Source organism: Tinamus guttatus, unplaced genomic scaffold, assembly GCF_059628265.1.
Source record: "Tinamus guttatus ecotype Peru unplaced genomic scaffold, ASM5962826v1 Tinamus_guttatus_pri_ptg000246l, whole genome shotgun sequence".
In the NCBI taxonomy this organism is placed as follows: Eukaryota; Metazoa; Chordata; class Aves; order Tinamiformes; family Tinamidae; genus Tinamus; species Tinamus guttatus.
In genome coordinates this window covers 371,487-391,557 of record NW_028288780.1, presented here as the reverse complement: position 1 = coordinate 391,557, position 20,071 = coordinate 371,487, and the positions used below count along the sequence as shown (strand labels likewise).

The window sequence follows — 20,071 nt, the reverse complement described above, 5'->3', positions numbered from 1 at the left end:
CACAAGAAAAACCAATCCCTTCTGCTTATGTCTGTTTTACATCCTTTGCTCAGGCCACAAAAGCTCCAACACTGATTTCTGACCTTTTCAAAACAGCCAGATAAACAAACTGACTTATTTTCAGCTAAGTTACTTTCAACTAACTACACCACATCTAAATCTTTTCACTGTCTTGTGGCCAGCAACCTCCACTCAAATGTATTGCCTGATCTCTTCTCAAAATCTCATCACAAACCCACCTTCCAGGGGAATAGGATGCAAAAGGCAGGCGAACCAAAGCACAGCATGTGCAGAAGCTGCTCCTGTACTCTCACATTAGCTCCAGCTTGAAGTTCACTCTGGTTTACCCTAAAACCCAGTGTGGGTGCAACTGTCTAAATCTGCTTGGGAAACAGAGTGCTAGTTCAAAAACAGCTACCAAAAACAGTCATAAGCCAAGAAATCACAAGTGGTTTAGGTCCTTCATACAGTATGGGGACAGCATTTTTTTTATGTAGGTATTTAGACACCTAAATAGTCCTGCATCAACTATTCCCTCCTCCTCTTTCCCTGAGTGACTACCCTGCTTTAAATAAAGCTCATGGTGACTTTCTCAGGTGCTGTATTCATCAGGACTGCTCTCAGCTTCACACAGTGCCAGCATCTGTAATGTGGGCTGCTGCATTCTGCGTACCTTGCTCAGTCTCACGTTACCACCTCAGGCTTCCAGGGCACCTCCACATCAGTGCCCAAGCTCGGGGCAAGAGTGTTCTTTGAAGCCAGCCTCTCAATCGCCTCTACTTACTGTGCTTTACTTGTGCCACGGAGCAGCTCCCGGGCACATGGGCTGGATTCTCATCCAGGCACGGCAGCAGCACACGGGCAGCTCGCCGGCTGCACGGCCCGTGGGACCCAGCTGCAGCTGCCCAGCTACAGCTCCACTCCTAGCAGCTCCTGCACTTACTGGTGTAGGAATTGCCTTAGAGTACGAGACATTTGTTCCACTTCAGAGAAATTTAACAACCCTCTTCTGCCCTTCTACAATCATCTAAACCCCACACTCCCTCTGGAATAAGAATCAAATTCATCCGGAGTAACTCCTTTGTCTTCCTCAATTTGTCTTTCTGTGACTCAATTTCTAGGCCACTTCTGCAGTGCTACCTGTAACTTTAAGCCAACTATAAAAATTATTTCCTCTTATTTCTGATTCAGTTGCACCCTAATCTTTGCCTTTGTGAGCTCACTCAGGATGCAAGGATCTAAATGGGAAGACTTCAGATTGCAAAAGGCAGTCCCTAAACCGATTTAATTAAGTCACTGAAACAACTGATACTATGTTTTATCATAACATGTATATTTATGTTAAATTTCATGACTCTACGGCATTCACAGTTAACCATGTATGCTCTGTGTCTTTCGTAAATGCATTTTGCCCTATTATATCATCTAAAAAAATACTGGTTTTGTTCTAATGTAATTTTAAGAATCAAATTTACATACAAGACCTTTAGAAAACAGAGACCCACCTTTAAATGCAAAGAACAAACATTTGCATTACCTATTTATATTAAAATATGCAGAAATTTCCAAAGTATTCAGTCAACTTATAAATTTTTATAACTTCTTCAAATTGTTAACATTTTTTTAAACACACAGCATTATTTCAGCTTTGTGAAGAGCTCAATAACAATCTTTCTGGTCTGGAAAAAAGGAAAGAACATTATAATAAAGAATGCAGAATAAATAAAAACAAAACAGTACAAGCCGTACATCTACACATACAAAGACAACTTTCATGGTGAGTTATAAGCAATTATAATAACACAATGTGCTGCATGTTGATTTCACCAGTGAAAAGAATTTCTCTAGTTATTGAAGACTTTCCTGGCAGAATTTCAGAAAAAAATTCTGACATTCTCCCAATCTGACTTCTGTGCAATGCAAGTCATGCGCATTTTAAACACCAATGAATAATACTGCCTTTCTTCTATGAACTGTTAACAGCTGTAGAAACTATTATAGCCTGCTTAAAATCATGTCTCTGTAGTCAATATTCTCCAGACACTTAGCAATACTAAAGCTATTCCTGGGGCTAGACTAGAATTGCTATGTGAATACAAAGTTTGATTTATGTTGAAGTGAAACAACAAACATCTGATCTTTCCTTTTTTTAAATAGCCATTCATATAAACACAAGGATCAGCTGCATAACTAGAAAGTGATGTACCAAATTTACAGAAATTAGACAAAGGAAGACCACCCACAGTTACCTTCAAGAAGAAAAGTGAGTGAAAGACTGCTGGTGAGGCTACTTTGTACAGTCCCGGATGCCTAACGTCCTCACGGTGAAGCTGTGGTTCATCAGCGTGATATTTCACTAATCTAACTTTTCAAATCTTCTCAAGGGCAGAAAATTGATCAGCAGCCCACTACAGTATCTTGGCACTGCTCATCATCAGCGGCTGGCAGACCAGTCAGCGGATTGCCTAATAAACTGCTCCAGATGCATCCAAGAGGAAGTGGTCTCTGCATGTTAGTGTTATTCTTTCTCATCCCAAAGCACAGGTGGGAGCAGGAGAAATGCTCGCCATCGGTTCCTTTGACATTTTTGAAGGGGTGCCTGGGAACAGACAGGAAGAGATGCACATGGAACAAGAGCAAATCTTAAAATATATATGAAATTTCAGATACGTTCTGCAGGTTCATGTTCATCACTAAACTTCTACAGAAACCTGATATGCTGAAAATCCAGTTTTGATTCCTCACTCTGACAAACTGCTACAGTTCCTTCCCTTACGCTGTTATACACCATCACCTTTCTAAAACTTAAAGCAAGTAAATAAAATCAGATTTGCAAGGGAGGACATATATGATCTCAGACCAGCAACAATAATGAAACAAAGGCCAAGCTAACTTGAAGTAGGGCACTCTTAACTCCGTTTGAATATCGTAAATTATCGGAAAGTGTTAATTTGACTCAAATAAATAGTATAACCTATGCTAGATTAATGGCACGTTTTAGAAGAATCTTTAATTGTTAGAGTATCTAGAAGGAAGAAATATCTGCTGAAACTTCAGCTCATTGGTTTTTTTCTTTTGTTTTTTTTTTTTTTTTTGGTATCAACTAATTAATTTTTTTAAACCGTCACACTTAATGTCTTCCACTCAGTGGTCTTTCTTATGGAAGTTTCAGCACACGCCAGAGGTTTGGAAAACGATACTTCTAACAGCTATTCAGGCCTCCTCCAAACAGGCGTATCAACTACCCTTTGCTCTGGAGACTGCCTTACTGAAGCTCCAACAGCCAGTGCAGCTGCCTGGGGACAGCAGCTCTCACTGAAATGCTACATTGCCCACGGCTGCTCTAACAACAGTGAACAATTGAGCGCTGCAAGGACAAAACGAATCTGAAATTCCAAACAGAGATCTAACTCACAATAGAGTTGCTACAATTCTCTCTACTTTCACGTCGAATTAAAGCTCCCGGTCTTGGTCTGGCCACAGAACCACAGATATCTGTGGTAAAACTCCCCTTGACTATGCTCAGGACCCCCATCCACATTTACAAGGTCATATCCTATGTAACATATCCTATAGTGCTCCCATGAACAACTATGCTCTTCTTCCTCCCTACTCACCCTCTTCCTCCCCTTGCTTTTCTGTGCCTTCTGTCTGCTATTCCTGTGTGTCTCCACCAGTCCATCTCCAAGCTGAGCCCTACTCCAGGCTGCCCTCTGGGCTACGATCTCTCTCCACGAGGGCTTTCACAGGGATGTCACATCTCATTCAATCTGGGGTAACACTCAAATTCAATGGGAGGAAAGCTGACCCATACCATTGGGTCTTTCTTGCCAAGTCTTTTCCCTCTTCTGCTCCAAATCCTGCCTCCTGCCTCTTGGAACAAATCTCATCCATCCGGCCTGCGTTTAGCATCTGTAACATTGCTCTCTCTTCTTCCTTAGCTGTTGTCCTACATTTTTCATTTGATAATTTTGCCATACTTAGAATGAGAGCTCCTAAAGAAGAGTACAAGCCTGCTGGGTTCTTTTTTCCCTTGGCTATAAAATGGTGCATTATTTAAACAGCTTCCCATAACGAGGGAAAATGATCAGTTCACAACACTAGACATATAGAAGGAGAGGGCGTGCACATAAGGAAGAGTGCACTGTCTTATTCAATTTCAATAGCTAACTATGAAATAGAATAATTCTTTTTCAGAAACACTGATCTCATACAATGCAAAAAGACTTGGTTTTGGTTTTAAAAAAAATGCAAAAAAAATACCAAGGTTACTAGTAGCTGTGATATCCTTTGGCCTGGTAATTTCAGCTCAGATCTGTTTCTTAATTCAGCACAGTCACAAGGCAACACTGCAATTAGAATCCTCTGGGGACCGCAAAAGAAAAAGAGTAATGTTCAAATCAACTGATTTCCAAGGTCAAGGATTTGTAACCAAGGCATGCGAGAATCAAGTAGCCTTATAAAACTTACAAAATCACTGCAAATCACGAAGCATAGCAAATTCTCACAAGTAGTACCTGAACACCAGCTTTATTTGCTAATCTCAATAGTGGGTAGCTCCATTGAATGCAGTTAGAGAAATCAGGCTGTGGGTTGCAAGGGCAGATAATTTAGACTGGAAAGCTGACACTGGACCACATGGAAAATCAAGCAGCTTGGATCACAGACAAGCTTGGGGCGGGGGGTGAAGGAACAGCTATTTCAAGAATCGCTACTGGACACAAAACAAGATTCTGCAAAGGAGTGGTAATAACGCACGTGAAACACATTGATGGCCTCAACATGGTCAGAAAAAGCCCAATAGCCTTCCTCTGTAAAAAAACAAAAACAAAATAAAAATAAAAACAGATTTCAAGTGATTTTATCCATCACAAATGAAACAGAAAAAACTCCAGCATGTGGGCGCATATCACAAATGTGAGAACAGAGCCTCCTAGCAATGCGTTTAGAGAGATCTGGCCTTGGCAAAAATTCCAGAATGAAAAACATTTTAGACAGGTTACCTCCTTGCCTGTCTATGTGTTGCAAAGTCACTGATAATTGCAAAACTCCTAAGCAATCTTTTCTGCTGCTTTTATGTTACCATAATTACACGGAGGTTGCTAACAACTGAATGGTATCTGATATCATTATCCTAACATATGCAACTATCCATCCAGACATTTATACTATGCCTATCATAGTGGGGAGGGATTATGAATATGAACACACATGGCAAACAATACTGTTAACGCTTCCCATTTTGGCTGGTAACACTGTGTTACTGCAGTCCACAGGCAGGTGCTGTCATTTCTGACAAGCCTGTTGGGTACCAGTGACAGGAATCTGTCAGATCCTACCCACACACGGGCCGTGTCCCACACGGCATGCTGACCTCCTCAGAAGAATTTTAATTTTAAAATTCTATCGTCAAATGTTACAAATATCAACTGACAACATGTAACGTATTACGGAAAAACTCTAAGACATAATGGTCAAGACACAGCACAAGAGGAAAATCCCGCCCAAAGCAAGCAGTGGCACTGCTGGTGCATATGCTGCACTTGATCTGGGAGACGGGCTGGATCCCTGTCTGTGCCCAAGATGTGCTTGGTCCATCGAGCAAGGCAACAGCACCTCGAGGTTTCCTTTCTAATTCCCTGACCTTGTGGATGCTCACAGTGGTGTCACAAGGACTACTTAACATAGCTTCAAGCTTTGCCGAGACTAAACCATGGTGCATTTAGCTCGCAGGTTATATTTTACACCATGGACCACTCTGTTTTCCCCATGAAAAAGCTCTGTGCCAAAAACTACTTATTCCAGCTTCCTGCCTACTTTAGAGGCGCAAAGCTATGGAGGAGATGCACAACCAGTTACACCTCCTTGGTGGACAACAGAAAGGAGAAGGGCTCTTGCACACCTGGCCGTGGCAGTCCAGGCTGCTTATCCTCCTCTGCAAGAGGTGAGCAGGCCCACAGCAGAGCAAAAAAAAAAAAAAAAAAAAACTGAGCAAGTACCTAGGATCAGGGCACTTCAGTGAAGACTCCAGCAGTTCTAAGTGACAGGGTAGGTGGCTATACACTAAGCAACCAGACTTCTGCACTGGAGTGCCCAAGACAAACACCCTGCCATGAGCCAGCGGGAAAAGAGTGAACTAAATAGATAGAAACAACTTCAACTACACAAATACACTTGGGAAAGCCCTTCTGCAGCACTCTAAGTGCTGGTGTTCAGTAAGTTACATAATGGGATAACTCTACCCTTGCCTCTTTAACAAAAAAATAAGAGCTCTCCGAGATGATGCTTTTGCTTTTGGAAATTGTATTAAGACCAGTGCAGAAACTGTGTTAGCAAAGAAGTGATTCATGAACACCAACAAAATGATTCACCAGTCCCTCGCTAGGAAGTGATATCATCACACATCACGTCCATGAGAATGGCAGAAGAGAAGCTTTGTTTCACAAGACAGGGAAGTGCTGTATTCTCCAAAATAAAAGTATTAAATTTGCAGGTGTATGTGAAAAATGAGAGGGGCCAAATTACTGGTGTCCTGGGTAGTGAGTCAGATGCCCCGTGTGGTGAGTGAGAGCATGAATGCACAAACTCCAATGCTCATAAGCACTACTGAAGAACACCAAAGCATTCCCAATTTGGTTCAGGATAAATTGCAAACTCTGGATGCATCTTACAGCTATCCCATTCCAAACAGATTCTTCTCTACCTTCCTGAGCTGATCCATCACTCCTCACTTTATCCTTCCAGCCACAGAAAAAACAATAAAATCCTTTCTTGCTCTCTGCTTAGAGACTCTTAGGAGCCAAGTACCACAGATTTTCACACTGCAGATCACATCAAGGAGAAGTGGAGCGCATGTACGTGGTGGCTGTGGAGGGAGGCAGAAAGGGAGTATCAGGTTTCAGAATGCATGCTGCATGTCATCTTCAGGGGTGACATGCTGCATAACTCTTCAGTTCTTAAAACTGTGTACAGTATGGGGCACCACCATTCTCTCTGCAGTTATTCTGGGCAGCATCGGTTTGCCAGCACCTCCAAGACCTCAGGATGCTGCACTCTGCCATGCCGTGAGATTAACGATCGGCCCCTTGCAAAGCAGGCAGCAGTAGGCTTGCAGCTAGATAGCTGCTGAACTGCTGATGACAAGCTGATATTGCTCAGACTGACCGCACTTTCTGCAGCTCTTATTCCTTCTCCTCAGCTTGTCGTGCATGGCAGGATGTCAAAGCACTATGCCCTAGCTCTCCTGGTAGAGCTGCTTCTCCCTCACCCATACCCTTTCTCTTGGAAGCCTGCTTAGAACAGCTCATGTTAACTGCCCCAAGCATTTGAAATTCAACAGAAACAACCTTGCTTTCCTCCCAAACCTTCTGCTCAGCCATCCCAGGGACAGCTTGGTTCTAGGCAACTTCCACAGAAAATAGCAAATTTTTGTTCCTCTCATTTTCTGCACAACTCCCTTAATTCTGTGCATGAAAACTGGTGGTCTTGCTGGTATGCAGTTCCGCTGGCCTACAAAGCATCAGAGCCTACTGGCTTTAGAAACAGTCCCAGAGCAATAGGCACCTCTAAGCAGCACTGGAGAAGTCACTCTAAGAACAAGTCCAGTTCCATGGAAAATGAAATCAGTTTGTATTTATTCTGCTATTGCTCCTAAAGTCCTCCAAAGCCTGGACATTTAATGCAACTCCTATCTTTTGACTCTAGCAATCTCTGGCCCCTGGGGACTGGTGCTGTAACTGCCCGAAGACTGGGCTCAGAACTGAGCAGCTCAGGGATTTCAGGCACACTGGGTGCCAGACAGAGTGAAGTAGAACTTCTCATGCAATCCACCCGCTTTAGAGGTTTCACCTGGCAAAGCAAGCAGACCACCCACCAGCCTTCCAACTCAACTCTCAAAAGCCGCATCCAGACAGAAGACTGAAATGAGAGCTACCTTCCTGCAGTACAGCAGCACAGACAGGCTCGGGCACAGTGACAGGCAGCTCCTGCTCCAAGGAGCCTAAGCTAAAAGGACAGAGGGGTCAAAGGGAGGAGACAGGAAACATGTTTCTCCTCACACACGCGGATGGGGAACTTGATTACGTGATTTTTCTGTGTGGTAGGGCACAAGGAAGAACAGATTCTTAATATGACTTCAGTGTTCTGGTATATTAGACAAGATCACACAGGAACTCCATCAGCAGTCGCAAACGGAAAAGCTGCTTCCAAAACACTGGACCTAAATTTCCATAGATGGCACTTACTTAACATAAATGTAATCCCATCACTGTTATTTCAGACACACTTTAAGAACAAAATGCAATTTTCAGTTTGGCTTAGAGAAAAAGATACTGCATCTGGTGTTAACATACATAATATTCTAGCAAATATTTTAGGGAACATTTCACTTTGATGAACATATTCCCTCATCCTATGAACTAATACTATCACTTATATTTCTGTGTTCTAGATGAGCAGCAACTGTTGGACTCATCTCTTTAAAAATTATAATGTATCACCCACTAATCACACCCCTATTACAGTGTTTCTATCCACTGTAATCTCCAAACGCTCTCCTTGCTGTGCATACACAGCATTCCCCTAAAGCCTGTCCCAGACTGAGCAGACAGGAATATACCACAGATACCAATTTTATCTCAATTACTCAGAAAAGTGAATGGTTAATTTCTTCTATGTAGTATAAAACCTCATGTACCACAGGAACAGAAGTGTAAAGGCCACACAGTGCTTTCACTTTATGTGTGCATCTTCCAGTGATGTCAACTGGATTTCTGATTCTCAATCAGTACAATTTCTGCCAGGAAGTATTTGCAAACATACCCCATCAGCTCACATCTATGCCCTGTCAAAATTCTACATCCCTCTGCATCATCCATTCATTTGTACTAAATGCCAGTAGAAGGAGGGGAAAGAAAAAAAAAAAAAAAGGAGCTAGTATAAGTAAAATTTACTTGTACTTCTTGTACTTTACTTCCAGTTTCTAGAAACTCTTTGAAAGGTGAAAGTATTTTCAAATGTTGGCCTCAAGAAATATATTTTCAGCTGCCAGGAGATTGAATATAGTGACCCCATTTCTAAGCGTAAGGACAGCTGATAACTTGTGGTCAGGCTACCACAGACTGAAAACTTCAGGACATGAGGGTGGTTTAAGCTAACAGGGCAAGAGAGGTGAGTTCCTAGAGCTAGTCCTGAAACTCAGTTGAGGAGTGACAGCGTCAATCTACAGCAACCATATTGACTGCAATAGTCTCCTTATACCCTAGCAGCTAAATTGGTTTTGTTCCAAGACATGAATCAAAATACTGCAAGAAAAACAGCGCACTGAGTACAACAGAAGAAAAGTCATATCCAACTTGTTGCGCTTCTCATGAAGTTTTCAGATTCTGCATAAATGCTAACCAATTTTATTATTTTAGTTGCTTTTTATCCAGTCCTTTTTATCATTCCCTTGAAGTAAAATAGCCCAGAGATTCACATGTAAAGATTGAGATGAGATAATTGAAATTAAAGATAATGTTTCAACTGTTTTTGTATACAAAATAAAAACCTAATTACAAACCTGAGGCAGGGTTGACTCTGCTACCTTAGGGACCGGCCCCCTGGATCCCAGGGCTTAACATAGATTTGCTCGCTCTCTCTGTGACAAATCAGCTCAGCCAAATCAGCCGGGCTGGGCTAAATAGTCTGACAACTAAATATGGAGTTTGTCTTTATAAATCACTTACAAATCAAATGCTCACAATCTGAACACAGAGCGACCTTATTTCAAGCCCCAATACAAGGAGCTGTCACCACTTGGCCAGATTCTGCTCTCATTTGATCTAGTCCAAAACCACATCATTTCCTCTAGCACCAGTGGAGTTGCTGGGTACTGTGTCACACATGCGAGCAGAATATGGTGACGTCACTTTTTCACTTGGGTAAGTGACATCACCAGTTACTCATTCTGCCTGTTACACGGGCGGATTGGAGGGTTTCGTCTCTGCTGCACAGGCTGCCTACTCCGCTTGCTCTCCTTGTAACTCTCATGGACAGGGGAGTTCTACCATATCCCTTCAAGGCCTTTATTTTAAATGGATCTTGTTTCACAGAGAGACCAGAGCAGGTTACTTATCCCCCCTTAATTCATTTGGTTTATAAGAAGCACTCCAGCTGGGTAACACTGAAGAAAAGACAAAATTGTTTCTAGAGTATATTTACACACAATAAAATGAACCAGTCAAGCAAACAAAGTGTACAAAATGTGCCCTCGTATTAACTAAAACCAGAAAAAAAACTTTTCTCTCCACTACTTTCAGTGTTTATAAGTGTATGCTTATGTCATATGTAACCTAGAGCTTCCAGTAATTACTTAGTTCTCAAAGCTTTGAGCCAAGTTTTCTCCAAGATATTTACTCACTGGGGCTCACAGGAGGTAACAGAAAACTGGTCTTCAATCCTGTTTCCTCACAGCCCTCAGTATGAAGGCAAAGTTTCCTCAGTCACTCTGACTGACCAGCTCGTCAAGCTGAACTTTGCCTGGACTCCCTTTATGTACTGTGCACTTGAGTCATTGCCACACTGCCAGGCATGGTGGCACTCTGCCCAACACCTGGTCAGTGGAGGACATGCAATTAGGCACTGAGGGACACCAGGACTTGTCTGCTGAGGACGTGAGCACTCTGCTGCCAGTAAGAGAGCAATTAAAACAAGGACAAGAGCACACAGAGCACAAAAAATCTCAATATTTCTGTCGCATGTGCCCATAACAGCTGGGTTAGGAGTTACTGTTCGGCTAAAACTGTTCAGATACTGTATTTAGGCATTCATATCCACTACTTAGTACCTTTATTTCCTTCTAGTACCATAATAGCACTGTTCTCAGTTACAAAAACCATGGCTGTTCATGACCATGATGAGGTTTGTCAAGAGGCAGAGCCTGCAGAGCTCAGTGCGCAACTCACAGAGCGTGCTGGCCAAACAAGCTCACGTTCCTCCCATGGTCCGACCTCGGACGGGACTCACCTCCCAGCCCTCGCAGCAGCGCTCAGCAGGACTACTCGTCCCTCTGCAGATGCAGTTCTCCGTCCCTTTGCACCAGGAGATCAATGTCCAGATAGCCAGAAAAACAACTTTCCCAAAACTTCCCCTTGCATAAAAGGGAATAGTAATTTATCACACAGATAAAAGATGAAGTATATCACCCAAACTTGACTACTGATCATGTCAAAAAGGGCTCTCTTCTGCCACCTTTCCACTGAATGATAATTTCACTGGGGAGAAAAACTTGACAGTACTCTGTGATGCAAATTCATATGTGCCTTTTATTCCCCTATGATCATGCACTCAAGCAGAAGATTGTCACTTTCCTTTTTTTTTTTTTTCTCCTAGTGGAAGACATTAAGAGCTAAGTTTTAACTTTCTGGTAAGGCTGGAAAACAAGCTAGGGGGCAGGTTCCTGAACTTCAACTGATTCAAGGGAAGTGACTCTAGATAAGATGTGAACCGAGAAGGGCTTTGAATAATCATGTTCCAAGTGCGCGTAAGCCCGTCACCAACAGAGGTAATAGTCACTGTTTTCATAGCAGAGTATTATCATCTCAGCAAAGAAGCACAACTGTTCATCCAACATTGCAATTCTCAGACCAATGCTAAGGCAAAAATGCACCAAACTTACAAAATAACTTTTAAATGTTTGGAAACAACAGCTATAAGGCTGCTTGGGCAATCTTCCTTGTACCTCCTTGTACAAGGAACCAGTGACAGAACACTACCACATCCTGTTTCCCTACTACACAGTATCCCATCAGCTTCAAACTTTTCCACTTGGCCTCAAGAAATCATGTGCAGACATGATGAAAATACAATCTATATGTATGTTTATATTCAGCATAAAACAGCACTCGTTTTGCATTCAGTTTTAACATTGTATATGCACGTACACAACTCAGGAAAATCAGGTACACATGTAAAAAGAGATTCTTAATAAAGCCCTAAGTACTTCCACAGTTCTGGGGCTTCTCTTCTCAGACGGGCTTTTTTTCCCCTACGTACAGGAGCAGCAGGCTACGGCAGATTACCTGACTCCCCCCAAAATAACATCAATACAAATGAAGACCAAAAGGTCACACGAACGCTGTCCTCTCCCTGCACACCTGGAAGAACTCACCCTAATACTCTATAAAAGGCTAAAACTTTTAGCTGCAACTCACAAGTCTCCAAACTACACCACACACAAAGAGATGACAAGAGAGATCAAGGGCATCTCCAGAGAATCTGCTAGACGAAAAAGGTAGCATGCACAAAGTTACTCAGACATTTTGTAGGCTAAGAGGCCTGTCTGCATCCTCTTCCGATGTCATAAATATTACTGCATATATAAAAATACAAATACAGTCACAGTGCTGCCACGAGTTGCATATGAACAATTCTGCATAACCAGTGTCAGTTCCTGGTATGTACAAGGTCCTTGCCCATGCAGGCCTCTTTGCAGGATTAGGACTGTAAACTATGATACATAAATGCTGGTAAAATGTGTTTACATAATATGTAAATAGATAGAGAAAAGTACATTCACACCAACTACTGGGAAAAGAAAACAAATCATTTTTCTACTGCTAAAAGTACTGAATCACTTACCATCTGTTTTGGGAGAAAAAAAGATACAATCCAATTCAGCTAAGAAGAAAATCCTGTCTAAAAAAAGTAATCACATGCTAAATCCCCCTAAGTTCAATTTCCACTCATTTTAACATGGAGACATGACGGTTTTCTTTTCCTAAGGGAAAAAAATAAAGAACAGAAAGATGTGAAGCTTGTTCAGCCCTGATCCTGCATGGAAGTAGTGAAAGCTATTTCTCAGAGAAAAGTTGAGTCTATGCATCAGGTACTGCTGGAACGCATCCTAATCTTCTAAGGAAAATCTGACACGCATTTGCTATCATGCTGTGAAACGTAAAAGTAAAATCTAGATATTGAACTTGTGAACTAATTCCTCTTTCCTGGCAACATTTACTTTTAATTCTAACAGAAGAAATTACTACATATATGTACTATAGCATAGTATAGAAGTGGCATGTTTTTGAGAGTATACTATTACAATTGAAAAAAGGCATTCGGTGAGGCAAACACAGTACCTCAGCACACACAATGAAGTTCATGCTTATAACTGTGGCAAGCGTGGGTCATTTCCATTTCCTCAATTTATTGTGACTTTTCACTTTGTCCTCCGACAGCACACCATTAAAATGTGCTTCTTCATTTTAAAAGCGACTTAAATTTTTGTATCATCATTTCACTACATACTTTAAAACCCAGTCTATATACAGAATTGATTTTCCACATGGCTTTGTTCTGCTTCACAGTTGTTCTCTCCTAAAATGCACGTTATGGATCTGAACTGTTCTGTTCCCTCCTTGTGTCATTCCCTGCACATTCAGTTATCACCTCACATTACAGGCTTTTTCTCTCGAACATCTCCCTAACTTCATTACCCTCACATTTCTTGCTTCCCCTTTTCCTCTTCATTTCCATCCACTATCTAAATTCTTACAGTTTCTAATTGCTGCTCTTGAATTTTAATAATTTTTGTCTTAGCATTAGTCAAATCCTGAAAGGGAGATCAACAGCACTGTGTGGGTGACTGCAATGGTCCTGTGGGTCCCAGCCCTCCTCCTTTGCCTCTCACAGTCCATCTCTTCCTTGCTCTATCACTTCCTTCTATTTCCCTCCTCCTCCCCAGGCTTTATGGAGTTTGACATGGGAAGAGGTAGTTTAGTGGATAACTGGTCAATTGACCTAAATACTCAAAACATCAAAAGAGGCTTGACTGAATACCTCACTCACTAAACTTCACAGCTAATTTGTTCTTTTCCTAAACATTCAGCCTTTCCACATACACACACACACACACAAAAAAAAAAAAAGTGGAAAAATATTTTTCAGGTATTCCTCAGAAGTGACTTACTCTTACTCTTTCCTTCTTAAACTTTTCACTGTTGGTGAACCCAGATCCCCGTCTTTCCTGGGATAAATTTGATGCCAAATCATAACAAATGAACAAAGTTCTTTCTCTTGCTGAAAATTGTTTTTAAAATAATACATTAAGTGTTCACACATCCAACAAAAAGGCAATCAAATTCCTGTGGCTTCACAATTTCCTGCTTATCACCTAAGTGACAACCGTACCCAGTCCTTGCTCATGACTGCAGAACGGAAGGGCTTAGCTTAAAGAGAGCCTGTACCAAAGCGCACTTTGCAGCAAGGGAAGGCTGTGGGGAGCAGCAAGGCAGTAACGCTTTAAGCCGCAGAAACAGGGTTACTTTAGACTTTGCTAGTAATTTTGCCCAAAAGTTGCCACACGACCACTACTCTGTGTGGTAAAAAGCAGCGGTAGCCACACACCTAACACTCTCTGTGACCCCAGAATACATTACCTACCCACGAACTCTCATCGACTCCAACAGGAGCAAACTCACACCCTACATTAAGACAAAAGTGCTTATATGCTTCACATATCTTAAAGGAGGCAAAAGTAAATATTATACTGAGGTAAGTGATAACATGAGCAACAGAAACGCACCAAGAGAAACACAACGCTTTCCTTGCGCAGGGAAAGCTTTCCTCATCACTGCCAGATGACGAGGGCTCTGCAAAAAGAGCCTCAGTGCATTCAGTGGACACTTCCCCTCGGCCGTATGAGCAAAACCTTCTCTTGCCATTTGAAAGTCAGCTGTTGAGGGAAGGGCTGAAGGCCAAGAGAGACGCTTCCTGGCACAAATGACCTTGCAAGCTGTCTTCCATCCTCCACTCCCTCACTGAGTGACCGAACAGGACCCTCGGGATTCTCCAAAACATTAACAGCATGAGAGAAAAAGTGGAAGCCGGCACTGATGTGACAGGGGCCAGGGGAGCTTACGGATGTGGCCGGCGGCAGCAGCAAAGGAACTGAGTGGGCCCGCCGGGGCTCTGAGGAGGGCAGCGGGCCCTGGTCAGAGTCACGCTACTGCGCTCGCCTCGCCAGCGGTGACGGGCACCGAGCAGCCCCTGGCAGAGCACCCAGGGCAGCTCCCGCCCGGAGCCCGCGCTCCCGCACCAACGGGACAGAGATGGGATCTCCACCAACACCTCAGAGCCGAAGCACAGAAATCTTCCAAAGAGGAGACAGACTCCTCATGCTAACAAAACATTGAGGTGAGAGTCAAGTATGACTCTTATTTTGTGGCAGTTATCCCAGGACACATCCCAGGACAGATTCAAACTTTCCCAACACCTGTTGGGAAAGTATCAGCATTTAAATTAACAATAACCGGTGGCAATAAAAGTCTGCTTATAGTAAATGGCTCCCATACATTTTACTGCTTCTTAAAGCATTTTTGAAAACTAAGTATCAGATGATTTTAATACATTTGGAGATAGGCAAAGAAGAAATCACAAGTAAACATGTCACTTATTTAAAACATGTCTTTTCTGCTAGCAATTAAAATACTAAAAATGGTATTTCAAAATATGGTGTTCAGTAAATTATAAGATTAACTAAATTAATTGGTTCTTCCCATTTGTTTCTAATTACATACTTCACAAAATAGTATCCACATGCATTCTTGCTGATCTTTTCTTTTGAAAATTATGCCAGTAACCAAAGAGAGGGATAACAGAAAGGATGAGATTCCTTCCACGGATAATAGAGTTCTCCGAATACTCAGAATATTTATTACACTTTCAGTCGAGCTGTGGGTTTCTCTAACTTCAGTAATAATAATAATAATAATAAAGTTTACCTTTCTGTTTGAACCAGAGCACTTATATTGCAGACATTTCAACAATATTCTTGAGTACTTTTTTATGCTTTGAGGTTTAAATGTCAGGAGTAAGTTTATCAGGTTACCTTTAGAAAACATAAAGGATGCATGAAAAACTTGAAAATGTCAAGTAATAACTCTTTCCACAACTACTAGGGAGTTTCTCACTAACTAGTCACTATCATGGAAGCCTAACAGTGGAGAAAGTATCAAACAGCAGGTTTTGCAGCTCCACAGCTGCTGTGAGAAAGAGCAACACCACAAACAGCTCTGACCAGAGATTTCTCTCTGCAAACTAAATGCTGACGAGGTAGCACCCATGAAGGAAGGTCAGTTTCTAACCACACTGGCAATTGGTTCCTTCCTGAGGACCAATAGTGGTCCTACACAGTCAGAGAGCTCAGGAGGGATAAGGCTGTGACTAACTCACAGCACCCATCACCAGTCTATCTAACCTGGGTGGAATCAGACACATCAGCAGGGATCTGATTTGTACCATGAAACTGACGGAGCTAAACCCTGAAAATGAGAATGAGGCTCGTTATCTCTGCAAATTCATGCACGGGGAGCATGCTGCACAGTTTTCCCTGCTCTGAGTCACTCCAGCTCCTGCTCTAGGCTGTTCAGTAGCAAACTGTCAATAAAATTCATTAATGATGTGCTTTATATAGAAATAGTGCATTTAACTGAGAGGCTACAACAAATGAAGAGTGCAACAAGGGGTGAATTACGTGGTTAATGGAATACAGGATGTGTGTCAGTAAAGAAGTGGTAAAGGTGGGTGGGAGTCTTAATGCTACATAGATCTGTTTGAAGTTTGGCATACGAACCTAATTCTCCTTTTGATTCCAGTACAGTTATATCTAGCACTTCTCTGTGTATCTACTGATATATAAATTCTCTGATGAATAATTGACAACCAACTTTCTTTTACGTAAGTCATTACTGGAGAGACAGCAAATATTACAGACATGTTGTTTGTCTTCTCTCCTTTTAGTCCTCATCTCATCTGAATCATGTTTGGCCAGCATTCGCATCTATCTCCTTGATTGGTGGTAGCTATAAAAAAAAAAAAAAAAACAGATATACTTGCAGAACCGGTGGCAGAAACAGTGGGGGGAAAAAAAAAAAAAGACGTTCTTTTGACACAGATTCTTATTTTTTCATCCTATGTAAACACACATCTGCAGTTTTTGACATTTATATTGGAGGATGATTTCTGTATTGCTTGTCCAAGTTCTACACTGAAATATTCCAGCATCATGACACAACATTTAATTACAGCTAAGAACTCACCTTGTAAGTAGGTGGTTGTCATTTTCACACATTCAAGACAGCTGCTTTGCCTGATAGTTACCGGTAATTCTAACTTCTCAAACCACCAGCAGTTAAATTAAGAGGCTCTTGAAAGGAATTCCTAGAAGAAACTAAAAATCAGCAAGCGATATTTCACAAACTTGGGGATAGTTTATAACCCAGAAAGGTGCTAAAGAAACAAGAGGCTGAGGGACAGAAAAACTGGCAATCCTACAGCAGAGTTCAAACAGAAAGAAGTGTAGAAAGAATGGATGGAAGAAAAAAAAAAGAAGAAACAAAAAGAAAACAGCTGTAACACATTCACTGTTTTTTTTTTTTGGGGGGGGGGGGGGGGGCGCAGGGGGCAGGAGGGAGAGAACAAGAGGAAACCAAAACTGTAACCTGAACCTGACCTCACTCACAGTGGTTTTATCATAAAACCTCTGGGCTGATCTTTGATCACTGCATCACCAACACTAATCAGTATCAAGCTCAATCAATTGACTGCAGTGTGATTTTTTTCCCTCTCTAATGCACTCACTATGTTTTAGGGCAGCTAAGATTTTTTTTTCAATTTTTAAAAAAAGGAATAACAAACAAATACCAATTAATTCTTTTAGCTGGCTAGATTGGTTTTCTTTTGAAGTAGCTTTCTATACTACCTCATTGAAAAATGCGGGTTTAACTGAATCGTAAGTGCCAAGAACACATCTTTGCACGTATCTGTTAAAAATGGAAATCAATACAGCAATTAAAAACATTAAGGATTGTAAGATCATCAGTTATGGAAAATATAAACCTTATCACCAATGTAACATGACACACAGAATGTTCGCATAAAGAAGTTTTTGAGACCTTTTAAAATCTTAATTGAATAAACATCTTTGTACATAGAACGTGTGATTCATAGTTTACAGTTAAGGGTCAAGTAAATCACCCAGTATTACCTCGCAAGTCAAGATCAGGCAAGGATCAGAATTCAGGATCTTGGTTTGTACACTGATCTTTTCTACAACTTCATGCTACTCCAGCCCCTCAGTTGCCTACTTGCCCCTGGCATTTCTATTTCCACCAGACAGTTCATTTGTGTGTAGCACACAGAAAGAGCAACCAGCTGGAAGAACAAAACATGATTCCTGAAGACATAAATGGATAGCTTATGTAATTATGAGATAATTTACCATTATCATTGATAACTGCCTCCATAATTAAAGCAACTTGCCCTGCAGAAGAGGACCAAGTGGAAGAGATTGGATATGGAGCCTTCCAAACCCTTTGGCTTCTGAAAAAACTGCAAGTCGGTGCGGCCAAGGAGGACTGGCAATGTCCTCAGCAGCTCGCTGCGATGCGGAAAGGCACATGGGCCACTAAGCCTGGCTCCATCTCACCTCAAACCAGACATGTGCCCCTGCCAGCGTCCTGTCAGGCAGGCTCGTCCCTGCCAGGTCCGGAGTACTTTGTAGATTCGGGTGTAATGCCAAGGGCCTCGTGATGATATGGTTCAGGTCACCTCCTGTTTCAATGCAAAAGGGCAGGCCAGAGTGCTGCAAATAGAAGGAACATCATTCTTTATGAAGAGGAAGCAATAGTGCCATGACCTCAATTTACACTGTGTACACTAAAATTATTTATGGAAAAGGAAGTTACTTATGGAAGAGGAAAAAAAAAAAAAAAAAGGCAGGGAGGGCCTTTTTGAAGGGGCTTTCAACGTCCTCGTCTCTGTTTACGGTACCAGTGTTTCATCCTTTGCTGCACCACCACAAGCCTGCAACATCTTTTTCACTTCATGTATAACGTGCAAGAATACTGTAAGGCCACATGTATCTTATTCACTTCTTATCTTTATAGTCCAAGCTCGCCTTTAATCAAGGAAATGCACGAGTTTGTTTTAAATTTAACTATTGAAGCTGGGGAGCTACAGCTCCTGGAGTCTCAGTCAATGCAGTATCACCACTCAGTTGTTTCTCTGACTCACAGCCAGCAAGGCCCATATTTACAGTGGTACTTAGGTGCCGAATACCTGCTTGTGGATCAGAAAGTGAGGGGTGGTATGAACCTACATAATTGTATACTCAGAGCCTGGTTTTGTTTAGCAAATCCCAGCATTAACTTGTGATTCCAAACCCATTCAGAAAGCTCCCTACAGTACTTCCCCAGCAGGAACGTGGATACGGCAGGGTACGTGCTGGCGAGCGGACACCGGCTGCGCGCAGACACGCGGGCCGAGCGCCCCTCGCACCCGCAGCTCCGGCTGCCGTTTCCCGCGCAGCAGCCTCGGCTGCGCAGCTCCGCAGGCACGGGCCGGCCCGGGCTGCTCCGCCGCGGCGGCCACCGCGGGGCTGCCCCGAGCCGCGCAGGAGCCCGCGCGCCGCCTCCGCGCCGGGGGCGCCCGGGGGTAGCGGGCCCCGAGCGGCGAAAGCCCCGCTCTGGCGGACGGGGCTCGGCGGCACCGAGCCACCGGGAACCGAAACCGGGCCGCTTCGGCGGGCCGCCACGCGGCGACGCGGCCCTCCTCATAACCACCGCGCCCGAGCTTAAACACCAAGACAGAGACGAACGCAAAAATTATCCCTGGGCCTCTCCTCGCCTCTCACGAGCACTGCAGGCAAACAGCCACAGGGCTCCCCGCCAGCCACCCCCTTCCTTTCCCTTCCTTCTCTTTCCTTTTCTTCCCTTCCCTTCTTTTCCTTCCCTTCCCTTCTTTCCTCCCCTTTCCGCGCTCCGCCCACCACCGCCGCCGCACCGCTAAGATGGCGGCGGCTCCCGCCTGCCGGTGTCAAGCCGCGCAGCCCCTCACCGGCCCTCTCCGCCGCAGGGGTCGCCGGGAGCTGTAGTCGTGCGCCGCCCCCGCCCGCCACTGCGGCCGGCGCGCAGGACTACGACTCCCGCGGTGCTCGGGGCGCGGGCGCGCATGCGCGGCGAAGCACGGCGGGGGGCGGGGGCGCCGGGCGGGCGGGCGGGCGGCGCCGGGGAGCGCCTGGCGCGGGCCGGGCCGG

General features: G+C 43.3%; 1 long non-coding RNA gene across 1 annotated transcript; it reads right to left on the bottom strand.

Annotated features, from left to right (window-relative positions):
• Positions 1 to 1,326: 1,326 nt before the first annotated feature.
• LOC148594439 (uncharacterized) lies at positions 1,327 to 4,729 on the bottom strand. The gene is made up of 2 exons (XR_015913489.1): positions 4,264 to 4,729; positions 1,327 to 2,599 (listed from the first exon to the last, which is right to left on the bottom strand). It is a non-coding gene; the product is annotated as an uncharacterized LOC148594439 (long non-coding RNA).
• Positions 4,730 to 20,071: the final 15,342 nt, after the last annotated feature.